A 21,931-nucleotide genomic window follows, 5' to 3' on the forward strand; every position below is an offset into this window, starting at 1 on the left:
ACCGCTCCCCGCAGAGGTAAAGGTAAGGAGTAAAACCAAAGTATAAATATATGTATGAAAAATTAATCAACTGTGAATAAAGTCCATATATATTATAAAAAATGTGTTCTTGATAAAAATCAAAAACCACCACCAACAGTCTCTGAGGATTAGCTGATGAGGACAACAACGAAGTATCACTGATGGGTGAGAACGGTAAAACCCCAAATCGAATGTGACGTCTAACCAACAAGTTCACATTAAACTTGGACAGGAAGTGAACAGCAGTGTTTTGTGGCTCCTCTTTGATACCGATTAGTCACACTTTGTTCATGCTATCATTGTTCAGTTGACCTGCTGATACGTCTGGACGGGTGAAGCTGTCGGCAGACCCCCCCTCTCCCCCATTTGAAGCTGCGGATATCTGATGTCCCATCCTGCCAGCCTCGGTGGCTAAATAAGCTTTTTTGACTTGTAAGACATATGTCTGTTCAAGTCCCCTGCTTCCGGTAAGCCTCTTCAGATGCTATGGTGATGGTTTTGACACACACTTAGACGTCACATTCGATTTGGGGTTTTACCGTTCTCACCCATCAGTGATACTTCGTTGTTGTCCTCATCAGCTAATCCTCAGAGACTGTTGGTGGTGGTTTTTGATTTTTATCAAGAACACATTTTTTATAATATATATGGACTTTATTCACAGTTGATTAATTTTTCATACATATATTTATACTTTGGTTTTATTTCCACCTCTCACTGGTGTTTTGCCATTATGTTTTACATGTCACTTTGCAATATTTATTAATATTTTTTCATTGAGTCACTTTCCATTGAATTTTTTGAAGCATTTTCTGTTTTGGCTTATCTTCTGGCCATTGTAAGATGGCTCGTGCTTAAAAATCTTTTATTTTGACACTTAGCGCTACACTATTTTTATATTTGTTGATTTTCTACTTCTTTGTCTTAGAGGTGTGTTAGCCGCTTACTGTGTAATTATTCTTTCAACATCATTGGAGCAGCGCTGTACTCATTTCTTATCTACCTCTAAAGGTAAGGAGTATAAAAGAAACTGACTGCTCAGTAATTTAGGGACAGGCAGGAGCAGTTGTCATATATGATGCAGGGAGCAGTGCAATGACTGCTGTAGCAGGATAACATAAAGGAAAACAGAGCTAAGAAATTCAACAGAAAACAGCTTAATGTATTTGTATCTTAAATATGTTATGATATGTCCCCAAAATATCCCTGATCAGGCCACACAACCATGGGGGTTGGGGTGAAGGGGGCAAGTCCTTATGTGCCATCCTGCTGGCAGAGGAACCAGGAGGAGGATGAACCAGATACAGAATACAGAGCTGCCCCAGATGACTGAATGTCAGTTAGAACTTGCTTGTCACTTCGTTTAAACATGTGACTCTGGTTCTTTGGGTATCCTGGCCTGTAAGGTTAAACTTAGCTAGGGTGCAATCAGCGGGAGCAGAGTGTCATGTCCAAGGGATACAGGCTGTTGGCGAAACCGTGAAAGGTCCTCCTGGGAAGCTCATAGGACACATAGAGGTTGTCACAGTTCCGGATCAGATGGGTGGATGTGGGCCGGACCAGAGACCGCATTACTGGAGCGGGACCTTCTGCGCCTTTGGGGCAAGGGATTGGATATCTGTGGGACTGGATCCTCAAGAAGGACATCCAGCCAATTGGGTACGGGGATCGGGTCAGATCCCAAGAACGAATAGAGCTCAGGGAGCTGGTCCGGTAACTGCAGGGTGAATTGGCGATTTTCCTTTTTCACTTGCACATGAAAAGGGAAGCCCCAGGTATACGTAGCTCCAGATTCGCGTATAACAGTTAGGAGGGGTCTAACTGCTCTGCGCATCCCTAGGGTGACACGGGACAGATCTGGCAGTAGTTGAATAGAAGCGCCATCAAAGTCAATGGGACCCCTGTGCCAAGCCTTCCGAAGGATCAGTTCTTTCACTTTATAGTAATGGACGTAACACAAAACATCCCTAGGACGTCCGCTAGCAGGGGCCATGCTCGGAGACACTCTGTGTACTCTGTCCAGCTCCATTTCTGTGGTCGGGGCTCTATCGAGCTAGGAGTTAAAAATGGACGTAATAGTTGCAGCAAGGTCCCCAGGAGCCGTAGCCTCCGGTAAACCCCGGATCCTAATGTTATTCCTCCAACTCCTGTTCTCGATGTCTTCTGACCTTAGCCGGACTTGGAGGAGTTGGGATCTATGGTGGGACACTGTGGGTTTCAAAGCAGTAATGCGGGCCTCCTGTGTAGCTTGATTGCAGACAAGAGCAGTGACCCTGTTATCAGTGTGGATGACCTGAGCCCAGAGATCCTCCACCTCTCTCTTGAGGGAGGATTCAATACGTTGAGCCCAGCAATCCAGCTCCTGTCTAGTAGGGAGAGTGGCCAAGCTGTGCTGAATCTGCTTCAGGCCTTCTAATGGGAGTAAATCTTCAGCAGTGTCGTGCCTGTCTCCAGCGTCAGCAGGTGAGGGAGACAGGCTTAGGCTTGGTGAGGGGATCGGAGAGCAATCTCTCACCTCATCTGCAGGAGCCGCGGGTGGAGCGGAAAGACCTGATCCTGGGGAAGATCTGTTCTCCACTGCACGGCTGGTTGTCGGAGGCGCCGGCGCCATGTTGTCTGTGGCCGTCTCCATGAGGACTGAAGTTTCTGGGTCCCGGGAACCAAAGTAGCGGGTGATTACCGCCGATGTTCGGGGCCGTGGGACACTCTGGGACCTCCTCCTTCTGGGCATCAGTCCAAAAAGCCCAAAAAGCCTGGTCAGGGCCTATTACAATATACAAGAACATATTTGGGGGGCACACCATACAATGCATTTAAATTCAAGATGGTGCTGCTATAAGACCTACAAACAGTACAAAATATTTTACAGCGCACACATACAAGAATGACATTTCCTGCAGGGATAGTTAAAAACACCTGAACATATTCGAAAAATACGGGGGTTTGGTCACACTATATGGTCATATAGTGCTAAGCCCACTTACTGCGACAAAGTACCCCGAATTAGTGGGTCCTACACTAGTAATAGAATGGAAGATCCTTTGTCTCAACCATGGGAGCTGAACTCCTCTATGTGGGAGAACTGAAGGGGATACATCCTAAACACTGGTGGCCACTAAATAGGAGGTAATGAGGAGGGGGAGGGGTGCTCCAGCCCAAAAAGCCTGGTCAGGGCCTATTACAATATACAAGAACATATTTGGGGGGCACACCATACAATGCGTTTAAATTCAAGATGGTGCTACTATAAGACCTACAAACAGTACAAAATATTTTACAGCACACACGGGGGTTTGGTCACACTATATGGTCATATAGTGCTAAGCCCACTTACTGCGACAAAGTACCCGAATTAGTGGGTCCTACACTAGTAATAGAATGGAAGATCCTTTGTCTCAACCAGGGTGACTGTAAAAGGTAATAAAACGACCACAGGATTAGCTCTGTGTGTCGGGAGCTCAGCGTCCGGACTCCGCCATGGCCAGCCACGCCCTACCCATACATTTTTAATATAAGATGGAGATAAAAAACTTCTAATTTTGCAGAGATGATCCATTTAACTAACACACAATTTAACAACACAAAACAAGACCATACAACATCCCCTAATCTTATCCCCAATAGGGCTCCCCTCCAAATATTATGGCCTACCTGGCTATCGCTCAAGTTGTGAGCGTCTAGCCAGGCAGGGCCTCCCTTGGGGGTTTTAGTATGCCTGCCCGGGCCCCCAGATCTCATCCCAAATTCAGGAATGGCTCTGGGGGAGCCGACAGGCATCGCCGGACCCCCAAGCAGTTTCCTCCCTTACTGAACCATTATACCCCTAACCCCCCCTAAGCTGTTCTATTATATTATGCTTATTGTTTATTGGGCTCTAAACTCTTTTTCATTGCTGTTCTGTTAACTTCCCCCACTCAGGGTTTTTTTTCCCCAATTCTCTAGGTTAATGCATGGCAAATCTAATTTGCTACAAAAGTCTTTCAAGTAGTCTGGGAATCGCAATGTGGCTAATACCCCTTTAATTTTAACCACCAGACATGCTGGGAAACCCCATCTGTACGAGATTTTTTTTGCCTATAGCTGATTTATAAGGGGTTTCAAAGCCCTCCTTCGGGACAAGGTCTCTTGTGACAAATCCGTAAAGATTAGTATCTCGATTCCATTATATTTGATCGGTGCAGCACTTCTCATGCCATATGAGACTTGTTGTTTTATTTCATAGTGAGTAAATCTCACTATTACATCTCTTACAATGTCCGTTGATGACGTAGTTGTTTTTTTGCATCCGGTGGACTCTATCAAAATATATAGGAGATTATATTTCTTTGTCCAGTATTTTATTAAACACCTCACGGACCTTTTTTTCAAGATCACTGTTTTTCACTGACTCAGGTAAACCGCGGATCCTTAAATTATTCCGTCTACTACGATTCTCCTGATCCTCTAATCTATATCGTATATTCCACATTTCCAGCCAGTCCAATTCTGCCCTCACCCGCAAATCCAGAATTGCTTTTTTATGTTCATCTAAATGTGCTTCAGATAATTCTACCCTTTGTAGTACATTTTGTATGTCCATTTTGGTAGTGTTCAGTTCTTCTTTAATCATAGGCTCTAAGTGAGACATCATCTCAGCCATATCCTGCTTTGTAGGAAGAGCTTTTGAGTTATCCACATCTTTTTCTCCTGCCATGTTCTGTTGTTGTTGATCCTTCTGCTGGCTTACTTCTTCCCCAGGCCCAGCACTTTTATTCATTTGATTTTCTGGGGAGGAGATTATTGCCTCTAGACTTTCAGTTATATTTTCAACTATTTGTTCTGTTTTTTATCAACTTTATCCTGTACTATATATGTTTTTATAGAATTGCAATTCTGGCTATCTACATGATTGTGTTTTACCCCCTATCTCCCCATATTTTCATTTCCCAAATTATTATTCCTTCTGTTCATTCACTGTCTCAAAAATAGACTTATTATCAAATCGTGTATACGGAATGGATATATGGGAAATCTAAGGGGATCTGCAAATAGCTATATTAATAGTGGAACAGGCAGTAATGGAGGTAGGGGTACTAATGAAGAATGATCTATATGTACTGTCCAAACTTATCTATCAAATTGCTCTTCAGAATACCTTCACCAACCCCTTCAACTGCACAGTTCACATTACATGCAGTAAACTGATTGATACGTAACTGCAAAAAATAATCAAGAGCTAGAAAAGCAGTTATTGAAATCTCATGTAAGGTCAGGCCTATATCAGTACATTCTATTCAATAAACATTGTAAAGATTTTGGAGAAAACATGTACAAACAGTTCACAGAGCGTCAGCAAAACATAACACAATAGAGCGAAATATAGCAAAGTAGAGCAATACTGCAATAGCTGTCAGATAAGAAGTAATGATATATAAAAAAAGTCTGCTCATTAGTATTTAGGTAATTAATAGATGGTAAAAAATTGGTATGTAGGTAACGATGCAGAGTAAAGGTGCAGGTTAATTTGCGTTTGCTATTAAAGGGGTGGTAAAGGTTAATTTTTTTATTTTTTAAAAATAACAAACATGTCATACTTACCTCCACTGTGCAGCTCGTTTTTCATAGAGTGGCCCCGATCCTCCTGTTCTGGGGTCCCAGGGCGACTCTCTCGGCTCCTCCCCGCAATAGCTAACCCCCTCGGGAAGCTCTCTCCCGAGGGGGTTACCTTGCGGGAGCGCTCCCGTCTCATATAGTCTGCGTCCATAGACACAGAGTGTATGTCTCGGTCCCGCCCCCCGGCGGCTGTGTCATTTGGATTTGATTGGTAGTAGCACAAGCCAATGGCTGCACTGCTATCAATCTATCCAATGAAGAGCTGAGAAGACCGGGCCGAGAAGAGCCGAGAAACCAGCGTGTTCTCGAAGCAGGACTTTCGAGGGCTCAGGTAAGTAAACCGGGGGACTGGGGGGCCTGTAACTATCAGATGTTTTTTCACCTTAATGCATAGGATGCAATTATTCAAGCAATTATTCAAGCTGTTAATCAGATTATTCAGATTGTTTTTTAAGGTTTCCACCTCCTGCACGCATTCATATGCACAGTTCCCAAAAAAACATAACAGTCTGTATCATGGATAAATGATGGATATAGTGAAAATTTGAGAGGGAAAAGCGAAGAAAGATAAGCGATAGCTGTCAGAGGTGCTTGGTCTGAAATGTAAGCATAGACTCATGCTTCTACCAAAATAAAATTTCCATGTATTATTTTAGATTTTTGAAAAACAGTCCAAAGCGCATTTTTTATAGGCAGTCTCTGCAAAAGAATGAAGCATAAGAATGGGACATACTAAAAGGAATGACATAATGGAATGCCCATAGACTTTAACAGGGAGATGGAATGCCCATAGAGAATAATTGAAAAAAAAATATTCAATTTGTGACAGACTCTTTAGACATATCAATTTTATGTTTAAACCTACTTTTAAATATCAGTGGCCATATTTAATATTGAGATTAGGTGGGATTATTGTTGTTTTTTTATGGCATGACAGAAGGGAATGCCCATAGAGTATAATGGGAAGTAAAATCTAAACTAATTTGCAGGAAAATCTGAGAGACATAGCAATTTCACCTTTCCCACAGCTGTTCTCAAGTAGAATAGCAGATTGTAAGATTGAGATTATTTAGGATTACAGCTGTTTTCTATGGCATGACAAATAATAGAAAGGAATACCCATAGAGTATAATGGGAAGCAAGATGTGATCTGGAGTCAGAACCATTGCTCATATCAGATCAATCTTTAGCGCACATACTCTCAATGTTTAATGGTGATGTCCAAATTTGACATTTAGCGGGATTATTATTGTTTTCTATGGAATGACAAACATATGACAGAATGGAATGCCCATAGAGTATAATGGGAAGCAAGATGTGACCTGGAGTCAGAACCATTGCTCATATCAGATCAATCTTTAGCAGACATACTCTCTAAGTCCAGTGTTGATGTCAAAATTTGACATTAAGCGGGATTATTATTGTTTTCTATGGAATGACAAATATATGACAGAATGGAATGCCCATAGAGTATAATGGGAAGTAAAATCTAAACTCATTTGCAGGCAAATCTGAGAGACATAGCAATTTATCCTTTACCACAGCTGTTCTTCAAGTAGAGTATCAGATTATAAGATTGAGATTTTTTGGGATTACAGCTGTTTTCTATGGAATGACAGATAAATAATAGAAAGGAATGCCCATAGATTATAATGGGAAGCAAGATGTGACCTGGAGTCAGAACTATTGGTCATATCAGATTAATCTTTACCAGACATACTCTCTATGTTCAGTGGTGATGTCCAAATTTCACATTAAGTGGGAATATTATTGTTTTCTACGGAATGACAAACGTATGACAGAATGGAATGCCCATAGAGTATAATGGGAAGCAAGATGTGACCTGGAGTCTGAACCATTGCTCATATCAGATCAATATTTAGCAGACATGCTCTCTATGTTCAGTGGTGATGTCCAAATTTGACATTAAGCGGGATTATTATTGTTTTCTATGAAATGACAAACATATGACAGAATGGAATGCCCATAGAGTATAATGGGAAGTAAAATCTAAACTCATTTGCAGGCAAATCTGAGAGACAAAGCAATTTATCCTTTACCACAGCTGTTCCTCAAGTAGAGTAGCAGATTGTAAGATTGAGATTATTTGGGATTACAGCTGTTTTCTATGGAATGACAGATAAATAATAGAAAGGAATGCCCATAGAGTATAATGGGAAGCAAGATGTGACCTGGAGTCAGAACCATTGCTCATATCAGATCAATCTTTAGCAGACATGCTCTCTATGTTCAGTGGTGATGTCCAAATTTGACATTAAGCGGGATTATTATTGTTTTCCATGAAATGACAAACATATGACAGAATGGAATGCCCATAGAGTATAATGGGAAGTAAAATCTAAACTCATTTGCAGGCAAATCTGAGAGACAAAGCAATTTATCCTTTACCACAGCTGTTCCTCAAGTAGAGTAGCAGATTGTAAGATTGAGATTATTTGGGATTACAGCTGTTTTCTATGGAATGACAGATAAATAATAGAAAGGAATGCCCATAGAGTATAATGGGAAGCAAGATGTGATCTGGAGTCAGAACCATTGCTCATATCAGGTCAATCTTTAGCAGACATACTCTCTATAATCAGTGGTGATGTCCAAATTTGACATTTAGCGGGATTATTATTGTTTTCTATGGAATGACAAACATATGACAGAATGGAATGCCCATAGAGTATGATGGGAATTAAAATATAAACTCATTTGCAGGCAAATCTGAGAGACATAGCAATTTCACCTTTCTCACAGCTGTTCCTCAAGTAGAATAGCAGATTGTAAGATTGATATTATTTGGGATTACAGCTGTTTTCTATGGAATGACAGATAAATAATAGAAAGGAATGCCCATATAGTATAATGGGAAGCAAGATGTGACCTGGAGTCAGAACCATTGCTCATATCAGATCAATCTTTAGCCGACATACTCTCTAAATCCAGTGTTGATGTCAAAATTTGACATTAAGCAGGATTATTATTGTTTTCTATGGAATGACAAACATATGACAGAATGGAATGCCCATAGAGTATAATGGGAAGTAAAATATAAACTCATTTGCAGGAAAATCTGAGAGACATAGCAATTTATCCTTTCCCACAGCTGTTCCTCAAGTAGAGTAGCAGATTGTAAAATTGAGATTATTTGGGATTACAGCTGTTTTCCAAGGAATGACAGATAAATAATAGAAAGGAATGCCCATAGAGTATAATGGGAAGCAAGATGTGACCTGGAGCCTTAGATTGTAAGCTCCTTGAGGGTAGGGACTGATGTGAATGTACAATGTATATGTAAAGCGCTGCGTAAATTGACGGCGCTATATAAGTACCTGAAATAAATAAATAAAATAAATAAAATAAAGGAATGCCCATAGAGCAGTGGTTCTCAACTCCTGTCCTCAGGGCTCACTAACAGGCCAGTTTTGCAGGATAACTGAAATACATCACAGGTGATATCATTTGCTGCTCAGTGATTGAAATATTCTAGTCTGCATCTCCCCAAGGTAATGCTTAAAATCTGGCCTGTTAGTGGGTCCTGGGGACAGGAGTTGAGAACCACTGCCATAGAGTATAATAGGAAGCAAGATGTGCCCTGGAGTCAGAACCATTGGACATATCAGATCAATCTTTAGTAGACATACTCTTTATGTTTAGTGGTGATGTTCAATATTGAGAAGAAGCGGGACTATTATTGTTTTCTATGGAATGACAAAGGTGAATGACAGAAGGGAATGCCCATAGAGTATAATGGGAAGAAAAATATAAACTTGTTTGCAGGCAAATCTGAGAGACATAGCAACTTCACCTTTCCCACAGGTGTTCCTCAAGTAGAGTAGCAGATTCTGAAATTGAGATTATTTGGAAATACAGTTGTTTTCTATGGAATGACAGATAAATGATAGAAAGGAATGGCCATAGACTATAATGGGAAGATGTGACCCGGAGTCACAACCATTCAACATATCAAATAAATCTTTAGCAGATATACTCTCCAAATTCTGTGGCAATATTTAAAATCAAGACAAATTGGGTTATAATTGTTTTCTAAGGAATGAAAGAAGGAAATGCCCATAAAGTATAATTTATATCAACTCTTTTGCAGGCAAACCTGAAAGATATAGCTATTTAAAAGGGACATATATTCCATCTTAGACAACAGCCTCATTTAAAGGCTTTGCCTTTATTTAAGACAGTTTTTTTATACACGTGCTGCTTGATGAAGAACATGTTATGGTCGAAACTGTGCAGTCGCTGATCTCAGATTACCTGCAATGTATATGAATATTTCAATTAAAGAGAATATTGCAAAGATTGGGATTGCATCTTCAATTTTTTTGATGTGTGTTTTTTGCAAGATTGAGGCGGTCCCTATTGGATGCAATCTTAAAAGAAGTATTCTGGCTACACTGCATAAGTTTCACACCTTGATTTAACCCTTTAACAATCTCACCAAATGATGGCTACAGCGTGGCTCGATAACTCAGGGAGGGCCTACTATGATGTCCTCCCAGAATCGCAGGCGCACACACAGGAGTATCCATGACCGGACCCGGCGCATCACGGATCACGGCTGACAGCAGCCGTTTACCACGTGATTGCTCCGACAAATGACAGAGCAATCACTTGTAAACAAACAGGCGTCATGTCCGGTTTCTCTCTCCCCTCTCTGTACCGAGCGGCACAGTGTGAATGGAGAGGGGAGAGATCGGGTGCAGCAGTGCTGTGGGCTGGATCTTTAGTTCCCACAGCGCTGCTCTGTGCCCATTGCAGCATTCATCCACCCATCCATGCTCAGGCATCCCATCCACCCCCATCCATACTCAGCCATACCCAGCAATACCCAACCATACTCAGCCTTACTAAGCCATCCCATCCATACTCAGCCATACACAGCCCTAACCAGCCATACCCATTCATGCCCAGTCATCCCATCCATGCTCAGGCATCCACATTCATGGCTCAACCATGCTAAGTCATCCCTATCCACGGCTCATCCATCCCCATTCATGCTCATCCATGCCACATCAGTTCTTATCCATGCCACTACAGTGCCTCCCAAAAGTGTAATAGATAGTCAAATTAGATTTGAAATGTATGCCCCTAGAACACCTGACAGTGCTCCCTGCATGTTGGGCCTCTGTATGTGGCCAGGCTGTGGAAAAGTCTCCCACATGTGGTATCGCCATACTCAGGAGGAGTAGGAGAATCTGTAGTGTTATTTTTGCTATGTACATGCTATGTGTTAGAAATATTGTATAAATAGACAACTTTGTTAAAAAAAATTTAAAAAATGCGCTTTCATGTTCTTTCCAAATTAAAAAAAAAATGACATGTTCAAAAGACTTATTATACCTCCTAGAACATACTTTGGGGTGTTTTCTTTCAAAATTGGGGTTATTTTTGGGGCATTTCCATTGTCCTGGTGCTCCAGGGCCTTTAAAAGTGCAAGAGGTAGTCAGGAAATTATGAGTAATTTATGCTCCTATAATGCCTAAAGGTGCTCCCTGCATGTTGGGCCTCTGTATGTGGTCACGCTGTGTAAAAGTCTCACACATGTGGTATCATCATACTCAGGAAGAGTAGCAGAATGTATTTTGGTGTGTGATTTGTGGTATGCATATGCTGTGTTTGATAAATAACCTGCTAACAATGTAATTTTGTGAAAAAAGAACTGAAAAAAAAAACTTGATTTTACAAAGAATTTTGGGAAAAATGTACAACTTCTAAAAACATGCATTTTCCTAAATATCTTGGACTGTCTATTTTCCAAAAATGGGCCATTTGGGGGTATTGGTATTGTCTTGGCTTGTTAGGTTCTCAAGAAATGAGATAGGCCATCAGTACATTAGGTGTGATACATTTTTAGAGATTGGTACCATACTTTGTGTACTCCATAACTTTCACACAGACCTAATTAAATACACCGATTAGGTTTATTTTTACCAAAGATAATGCAGCAGTATAAATTTGTGCCAAAATTTATGAAGAAAAATTGCTATCAAAATTTTATAACAGAAACAAAAAAAATACATTTTTTGTAATGACGTGGGGGGTCCCCCTAAATTCCATACCAGACCCTTATCCGAGCACGCAACCTGGCAGGCCACAGGAAAAGAGGGGGGGACGAGAGAATGCCCCCCTCCTGAAGCGTACCAGGCCACATGCCCTCAACATTGGGAGGGAGCTTTGGGGTATGGATTTAGGGGGACCCCCACGTCTTTTTTTTTCTAATTTTGGCCGGGGTTCCCCTTAATATCCATACCAGACCTGAAGGACCTGGTATGGAATTTAGGGGGAACCCCCACGTCATTTTTTTTTAAATTTTGGTTCGGGGTTCCCCTGTGGGGAATTCCCATGCCGTTTTTATCAATGAACTTCTATGTGTATTGTCGGACCGGCAATGCATTAATAGCCGCGAGTAGTTTTAAATGACTTTTTTTCCTTTGAAATGTCATTTTGCTGTCAGACTGTTCTACACACGGGAAACATGCGCCCCTTTACAGGCATACAATAGACACCCCCCAGGTACAAAATTTAAAGGGATATTACACTTTTATTGTTTCACTTTAAGCATTATTAAAATCACTGCTCCCGAAAAAACGGCCGTTTTTAAAACTTTTTTTTGCATTGATCCATGTCCCCTGGGGCAGGACCCAGGTCCCCAAACACTTTTTATGACAATAATATGCATATAAGCCTTTAAAATTAGCACTTTTGATTTCTCCCATAGACTTTTAAAGGGTGTTCCGCGGCATTCGAATTTGCAGCGAACACCCCAAATTGTTCGCTTTTTGGCGAACTTGCGAACAGCCGATGTTCGAGTCGAACATGAGTTCGACTCAAACTCGAAGCTCATCCCTAATAGAGAGTATGTCTGCTAAAGATTGATGTGATATGACCAATGGTTCTGACTCCAGGTCACATCTTGCTTCCCATTATACTCTATGGGCATTCCATTCTGTCATATGTTTGTCATTCCATAGAAAACAATAATAATCCCACTGGACATAGAGAGTTTGTCTGCTAAAGATTGATCTGATATGACCAATGGTTATGACTCCAGGTCACATCTTGCTTCCCATTATGCTCTATGGGCATTCCATTCTGTCATATGTTTGTCATTCCGTAGAAAACAGCTGTAGTCCCAAATAATCTCAATCTTATAATCTGCTACTCTACTTGAAGAACAGCTGTGGTAAAGGATAAATTGCTATGTCTCTCAGATTTGCCTGCAAATGAGTTTAGATTTTACTTCCCATTATACTCTATGGGCATTCCCTTCTGTCATATATTGGTCATTCCATAGAAAACATTAATATTCCCACTTAATGTCAAATTGAACATCATCACTGAACATAGGGAGTATGTCTGCTAAAGACTGATCTGATATGACCAATGGTTCTGACTCCAGGTCACATCTTGCTTCCCATTATACTCTACGGGCATTCCATTCTGTCATATGTTTGTCATTCCATAGAAAACAATAATAATCCCACTTAATGTGAAATATGGACATCACCACTGAACATAGAGAGTATGTCTGCTAAAGATTGATCTGATATGACCAATAGTTCTGACTCCAGGTCACATCTTGCTTCCCATTATAATCTATGGGCATTCCTTTCTATAATTTATCTGTCATTCCATAGAAAACAGCTGTAATCCCAAAAAATCTCAATCTTATAATCTGATACTCTACTTGAAGAACAGCGGTGGTAAAGGATAAATTGCTATGTCTCTCAGATTTGCCTGCAAATGAGTTTAGATTTTACTTCCCATTATACTCTATGGGCATTCCATTCTGTCATATGTTGGTCATTCCATAGAAAACATTAATATTCCCACTTAATGTCAAATTTAAACATCATCACTGAACATAGAGAGTATGTCTGCTAAAGATTGATCTGATATGACCAATGGTTCTGACTCCAGGTCACATCTTGCTTCCCATTATACTCTATGGGCATTCCATTCTGTCATATGTTTGTCATTCCATAGAAAACAATAATAATCCCACTTAATGTGAAATTTGGACATCACCACTGGACATAGAGAGTATGTCTGCTAAAGATTGATCTGATATGACCAATGGTTCTTACTCCAGGTCACATCTTGCTTCTCATTATACTCTATGGGCATTCCATTCTGTCATATGTTTGTCATTCCATAGAAAACAATAATAATCCCACTGGATATAGAGAGTTTGTCTGCTAAAGATTGATCTGATATGACCAATGGTTCTGACTCCAGGTCACATCTTGCTTCCCATTATACTCTATGGGCATTCCATTCTGTCATATGTTTGTCATTCCATAGAAAACAATAATAATCCCGCTTCATCTCAATTTTGAACATCATCACTGAACATAGAGAGTATGTCTGCTAAAGATTGATCTGATATGACCAATGGTTCTGAATCCAGGTCACATCTTGCTTCCCATTATACTCTATGGGCATTCCATTCTGTCATATGTTTGTCATTCTGTAGAAAACAGCTGTAATCCCAAATAATCTCAATCGTATAATCTGCTACTTTACTTGAAGAACAGCTGTGGTAAAGGATAAATTGCTATGTCGTTCAGATTTCCCTGCAAATGAGTTTAGATTTTACTTCCCATTATACTCTATGGGTATTCCATTCTGTCATATGTTTGTCATTCCATAGAAAACAATAATAATCCCGCTTAATGTGGAATTTGGACATCACCACTGAACATAGAGAGTATGTCTGCTAAAGATTGATCTGATATGACCAATGGTTCTGACTCCAGATCACATCTTGCTTCCCATTATACTCTATGGGCATTACATTCTGTCATATGTTGGTCATTCCATAGAAAACATTAATATTCCCACTTATTGTCAAATTTGAACATCATCACTGAACATAGAGAGTATGTCTGCTAAAAATTGATCTGATATGACCAATGGTTCTAACTCCAGGTCACATCTTGCTTCCCATTATACTCTATGGGCATTCCATTCTGTCATACTGTATGTTTGTCATTCCATAGAAAACAATAATAATCCCACTTAATGTCAAATTTCAACATCATCACTGAACATAGAGAGTATGTCTGCTAAAGATTGATCTGATATGACCAATTGTTCTGACTCCAGGTCACATCTTGCTTCCCATTATAATCTATGGGCATTCCTTTCTATTATTTATCTGTCATTCCATAGAAAACAGCTGTAATCCCAAATAATCTCAATCTTATAATCTGCTACTCTACTTGAAGAACAGCTGTGGTAAATGATAAATTGCTATGTCTCTCAGATTTCCCTGCAAATGAGTTTAGATTTTACTTCCCATTATACTCTATGGGCATTCCCTTCTGTCATATATTGGTCATTCCATAGAAAACATTAATATTCCCACTTAATGTCAAATTTAAACATCATCACTGAACACGTAGAGTATGTCTGCTAAATATTGATCTGATATGACCAATGGTTCTGACTCCAGGTCACATCTTGCTTCCCATTATACTCTAAGGGCATTCCATTCTGTCATATGTTTGTCATTCCATAGAAAACAATAATAATCCCACTTAATGAGAAATTTGGACATCACCACTGAACATACAGAGTATGTCTGCTAAAGATTGATCTGATATGACCAATGGTTCTGACTCCAGGTCACATCTTGCTTCCCATTATACTCTATGGGCATTCCATTCTGTCATATGTTGGTCATTCCATAGAAAACATTAATAATCCCGCTTCATCTCAATTTTAAACATCATCACTGAACATAGAGAGTATGTCTGCTAAAGATTGATCTGATATGACCAATGGTTCTGACTCCAGGTCACATCTTGCTTCCCATTATACTCTATGGGCATTCCATTCTGTCATATGTTTGTCATTCCATAGAAAACAATAATAATCTTGCTTAATGTGGAATTTGGACATCACCACTAAACATAGAGAGTATGTCTGCTAAAGATTGATCTGATATGACCAATGGTTCTGACTCCAGATCACATCATGCTTCCCATTATACTCTATGGGCATTCCATTCTGTCATATGTTGGTCATTCCATAGAAAACATTAATATTCCCACTTAATGTCAAATTTGAACATCATCACTGAACATAGAGAGTATGTCTGCTAAAAACTGATCTGATATGACCAATGGTTCTGACTCCAGATCACATCTTGCTTCCCATTATACTCTATTGGCATTCCATTCTGTCATATGTTTGTCATTCCGTAGAAAACAGCTGTAATACCTAATAATCTCAATCTTATAATCTGATACTCTACTTGAAGAACAGCTGTGGTAAAGGATAAATTGCTATGTCTCTCAGATTTGCCTGCAAATGAGTTTAGATTTTACTTCCCATTATACGCTAAGGGCATTCTCTTCTGTCATATGTTGGTCATTCCATAGAAAACATTAATATTCCCACTTAATGTCAAATTTAAACATCATCACTGAACATAGAGAGTATGTCTGCTAAAGATTGATCTGATATGACCAATGGTTCTGACTCCAGGTCACATCTTGCTTCCCATTATACTCTATGGGCATTCCATTCTGTCATATGTTTGTCATTCCATAGAAAACAATAATAATCCCGCTTAATGTCAAATTTGAACATCACCACTGAACATAGAGAGTATGTCTGCTAAAGACTGATCTGATATGACCAATGGTTCTGACTCCAGGTCACATCTTGCTTCCCATTATACTCTATGGGCATTCCATTCTGTCATATGTTTGTCATTCCATAGAAAACAATAATAATCCCGCTTCATCTCAATTTTGAACAACATCACTGAACATAGAGAGTATGTCTGCTAAAGATTGATCTGATATGACCAATGGTTCTGACTCCAGGTCACATCTTGCTTCCCATTATACTCTATGGGCATTCCATTCTGTCATATGTTTGTCATTCCATAGAAAACAGCTGTAATCCCAAATAATCTCAATCGTATAATCTGCTACTTTACTTGAAGAACAGCTGTGGTAAAGGATAAATTGCTATGTCTCTCAGATTTCCCTGCAAATGAGTTTAGATTTTACTTCCCATTATACTCTATGGGCATTCCATTCTGTCATATGTTTGTCATTCCATAGAAAACAATAATAATCCCGCTTAATGTGGATTTTGGACATCACCACTGAACATAGAGAGTATGTCTGCTAAAGATTGATCTGATATGACCAATGGTTCTGACTCCAGATCACATCTTGCTTCCCATTATACTCTATGGACATTCCATTCTGTCATATGTTGGTCATTCCATAGAAAACATTAATATTCCCACTTAATGTCAAATTTGAACATCATCACTGAACATAGAGAGTATGTCTGCTAAAGATTGATCTGATATGACCAATGGTTCTGACTCCAGGTCACATCTTGCTTCCCATTATACTCTATGGGCATTCCATTCTGTCATATGTTTGTCATTCAATAGAACACAATAATAATCCCACTTAATGTGAAATTTGGACATCACTACTGAACATAGAGAGTATGTCTGCTAACGATTGATCTGATATGACCAATAGTTCTGACTCCAGGTCACATCTTGCTTCCCATTATAATCTATGGGCATTCCTTTCTATTATTTATCTGTCATTCCATAGAAAACAGCTGTAATCCCAAAAAATCTCAATCTTATAATCTGATACTCTACTTGAAGAACAGCTGTGGTAAAGGATAAATTGCTATGTCTCTCAGATTTGCCTGCAAATGAGTTTAGATTTTACTTCCCATTATACGCTAAGGGCATTCTCTTCTGTCATATGTTGGTCATTCCATAGAAAACATTAATATTCCCACTTAATGTCAAATTTAAACATCATCACTGAACATAGAGAGTATGTCTGCTAAATATTTATCTGATATGAGCAATGGTTCTGACTCCAGGTAACATCTTGCTTCCCATTATACTCCATGGGCATTCCATTCTGTCATATGTTTGTCGTTCCATAGAAAACAATAATAATCCCGCTTAATGTCAAATTTGAACATCACCACTGAACATAGAGAGTATGTCTGCTAAAGATTGATCTGATATGACCAATGGTTCTGACTCCAGGTCACATTTTGCTTCCCATTATACTCTATGGGCATTCCATTCTGTCATATGTTTGTCATTCCATAGACAACAATAATAATCCCACTTAATGTGAAATTTGGACATCACCACTGAACATAGAGAGTATGTCTGCTAAAGACTGATCTGATATGACCAATAGTTCTGACTCCAGGTCACATCTTGCTTCCCATTATAATCTATGGGCATTCCTTTCTATTATTTATCTGTCATTCCATAGAAAACAGCTGTAATCCCAAATAATCTCAATCTTATAATCTGCTACTCTACTTGAAGAACAGCTGTGGTAAAGGATAAATTGCTATGTCTCTCAGATTTTCCTGCAAGTGAGTTTAGATTTTACTTCCCATTATACTCTATGGGCATTCCCTTCTGTCATATGTTGGTCATTCCATAGAAAACATTAATATTCCCACTTAATGTCAAATTTGAACATCATCACTGGACATAGAGAGTATGTCTGCTAAAGATTGATCTGATAGAACCAATGGTTCTGAGTCCAGGTCACATTTTGCTTCCCATTATACTCTATGGGCATTCCATTCTGTCATATGTTTGTCATTCCATAGACAACAATAATAATCCCACTTAATGTGAAATTTGGACATCACCACTGAACATAGAGAGTATGTCTGCTAAAGACTGATCTGATATGACCAATAGTTCTGACTCAAGGTCACATCTTGCTTCCCATTATAATCTATGGGCATTCCTTTCTATTATTTATCTGTCATTCCATAGAAAACAGCTGTAATCCCAAAAAATCTCAATCTTATAATCTGATACTCTACTTGAAGAACAGCTGTGGTAAAGGATAAATTGCTATGTCTCTCAGATTTGCCTGCAAATGAGTTTAGATTTTACTTCCCATTATACTCTATGGGCATTCCATTCTGTCATATGTTGGTCATTCCATAGAAAACATTAATATTCTCACTTAATGTCAAATTTAAACATCATCACTGAACATAGAGAGTATGTCTGCTAAAGATTTATCTGATATGAGCAATGGTTCTGACTCCAGGTCACATCTTGCTTCCCATTATACTCTATGGGCATTCCATTCTGTCATATGTTTGTCATTCCATAGAAAACCATAATAATCCCGATTAATGTCAAATTTGAACATCACCACTGAACATAGAGAGTATGTCTGCTAAAGATTGATCTGATATGACCAATGGTTCTGACTCCAGGTCACATCTTGCTTCCCATTATACTCTATGGGCATTCCATTCTGTCATATGTTTGTCATTCCGTAGAAAACAGCTGTAATCCCAAATAATCTCAATCTTATAATCTGCTACTCTACTTGAAGAACAGCTGTGGTAAAGGATAAATTGCTATGTCTCTCAGATTTTCCTGCAAATGAGTTTAGATTTTACTTCCCAATATACTCTATGGGCATTCCCTTCTGTCATATGTTGGTCATTCCATAGAAAACATTAATATTCCCACTTAATGTCAAATTTGAACATCATCACTGGACATAGAGAGTATGTCTGCTAAAGATTGATCTGATATGACCAATGGTTCTGACTCCAGGTCACATTTTGCTTCCCATTATACTCTACGGGCATTCCATTCTGTCATATGTTTGTCATTCCATAGAAAACAATAATAATCCCACTTAATGTGAAATTTGGACATCACCACTGAACATAGAGAGTATGTCTGCTAAAGACTGATCTGATATGACCAATAGTTCTGACTCCAGGTCACATCTTGCTTCCCATTATAATCTATGGGCATTCCTTTCTATTATTTATCTGTCATTCCATAGAAAACAGCTGTAATCCCAAAAAATCTCAATCTTATAATCTGATACTCTACTTGAAAAACAGCTGTGGTAAAGGATAAATTGCTATGTCTCTCAGATTTGCCTGCAAATGAGTTTAGATTTTACTTCCCAGTATACTCTATGGGCATTCCCTTCTGTCATATGTTGGTCATTCCATAGAAAACATTAATATTCCCACTTAATGTCAAATTTAAACATCATCACTGAACATAGAGAGTATGTCTGCTAAAGATTTATCTGATATGAGCAATGGTTCTGACTCCAGGTCACATCTTGCTTCCCATTATACTCTATGGGCATTCCATTCTGTCATATGTTTGTCATTCCGTAGAAAACAGCTGTAATCCCAAATAATCTCAATCGTATAATCTACTACTTTACTTGAAGAATAGCTGTGGTAAAGGATAAATTGCTATGTCTCTCAGATTTGCCTGCAAATGAGTTTAGATTTTACTTCCCATTATACTCTATGGGCATTCCATTCTGTCATATGTTTGTCATTCCATAGAAAACAATAACAATCCCACTTAATGTGAAATTTGGACATCACCACTGAACATAGAGAGTATGTCTGCTAAAGATTGATCTGATATGACCAATGGTTCTGACTCCAGATCACATCTTGCTTCCCATTATACTCTATGGGCATTCCATTCTGTCATATGTTTGTCATTCCATAGAAAACAATAATAATCCCGCTGAATGTTGAATTTGGACATCACCACTGAACATAGAGAGTATGTCTGCTAAAGATTGATCTGATATGACCAATGGTTCTGACTCCAGATCACATCTTGCTTCCCATTATACTCTATGGGCATTCCATTCTGTCATATGTTGGTCATTCCATAGAAAACATTAATATTCCCACTTAATGTCAAATTTGAACATCATCACTGAACATAGAGAGTATGTCTGCTAAAAATTGATTTGATATGAGCAATGGTTCTGACTCCAGGTCACATCTTGCTTCCCATTATACTCTATGGGCATTCCATTCTATCATATGTTTGTCATTCCATATAAAACAATAATAATCCCACTTAATATGAAATTTGGACATCACCACTGAACATAGAGAGTATGTCTGCTAAAGATTGATCTGATATGACCAATGGTTCTGACTCCAGGTCACATCTTGCTTCCCATTATAATCTATGGGCATTCCTTTCTATTATTTATCTGTCATTCCATAGAAAACAGCTGTAATCCCATAAAATCTCAATCTTATAATCTGATACTCTACTTGAAGAACAGCTGTGGTAAAGGATAAATTGCTATGTCTCTCAGATTTGCCTGCAAATGAGTTTAGATTTTACTTCCCATTATACTCTATGGGCATTCCCTTCTGTCATATGTTGGTCATTCCATAGAAAACTTTAATATTCCCACTTAATGTCAAATTTGAACATCATCACTGAACATAGAGAGTATGTCTGCTAAAGATTTATCTGATATGAGCAATGGTTCTGACTCCAGGTCACATCTTGCTTCCCATTATACTCTATGGGCATTCCATTCTGTCATATGTTTGTCATTCCTTAGAAAACAGCTGTAATCCCAAAAAATCTCAATCTTATAATCTGCTACTCTACTTGAAGAACAGCTGTGGTAAAGGATAAATTGCTTTGTCTCTCAGATTTTCCTGCAAATGAGTTTAGATTTTACTTCCCATTATACTCTATGGGCATTCCCTTCTGTCATATGTTGGTCATTCCATAGAAAACATTAATATTCCCACTTAATGTCAAATTTGAACATCATCACTGGACATAGAGAATATGTCTGCTAAAGATTGATCTGATATGACCAATGGTTCTAACTCCAGGTCACATCTTGCTTCCCATTATACTCTATGGGCATTCCATTCTGTCATATGTTTGTCATTCCATAGAAAACAATAATAATCCCGCTTAATGTCAAATTTGAACATCACTAACTGAACATAGAGAGAATGTCTGCTAAAGATTGATCTGATATGAGCAATGGTTCTGACTCCAGGTCACATCTTGCTTCCCATTATACTCTATAGGCATTCCATTCTGTCATATGTTTGTCATTCCTTAGAAAACAGCTGTAATCCCAAATAATCTCAATCTTATAATCTGCTACTCTACTTGAAGAACAGCTGTGGTAAAGGATAAATTGCTTTGTCTCTCAGATTTTCCTGCAAATGAGTTTAGATTTTACTTCCCATTATACTCTATGGGCATTCCCTTCTGTCATATGTTGGTCATTCCATAGAAAACATTAATATTCCCACTTAATGTCAAATTTGAACATCATCACTGGACATAGAGAATATGTCTGCTAAAGATTGATCTGATATGACCAATGGTTCTGACTCCAGGTCACATCTTGCTTCCCATTATACTCTATGGGCATTCCATTCTGTCATATGTTTGTCATTCCATAGAAAACAATAA

The sequence above is a fragment of the Aquarana catesbeiana genome, linkage group LG05 (genome assembly GCF_042186555.1).
Source record: "Aquarana catesbeiana isolate 2022-GZ linkage group LG05, ASM4218655v1, whole genome shotgun sequence".
Classification (NCBI taxonomy): domain Eukaryota; kingdom Metazoa; phylum Chordata; class Amphibia; order Anura; family Ranidae; genus Aquarana; species Aquarana catesbeiana.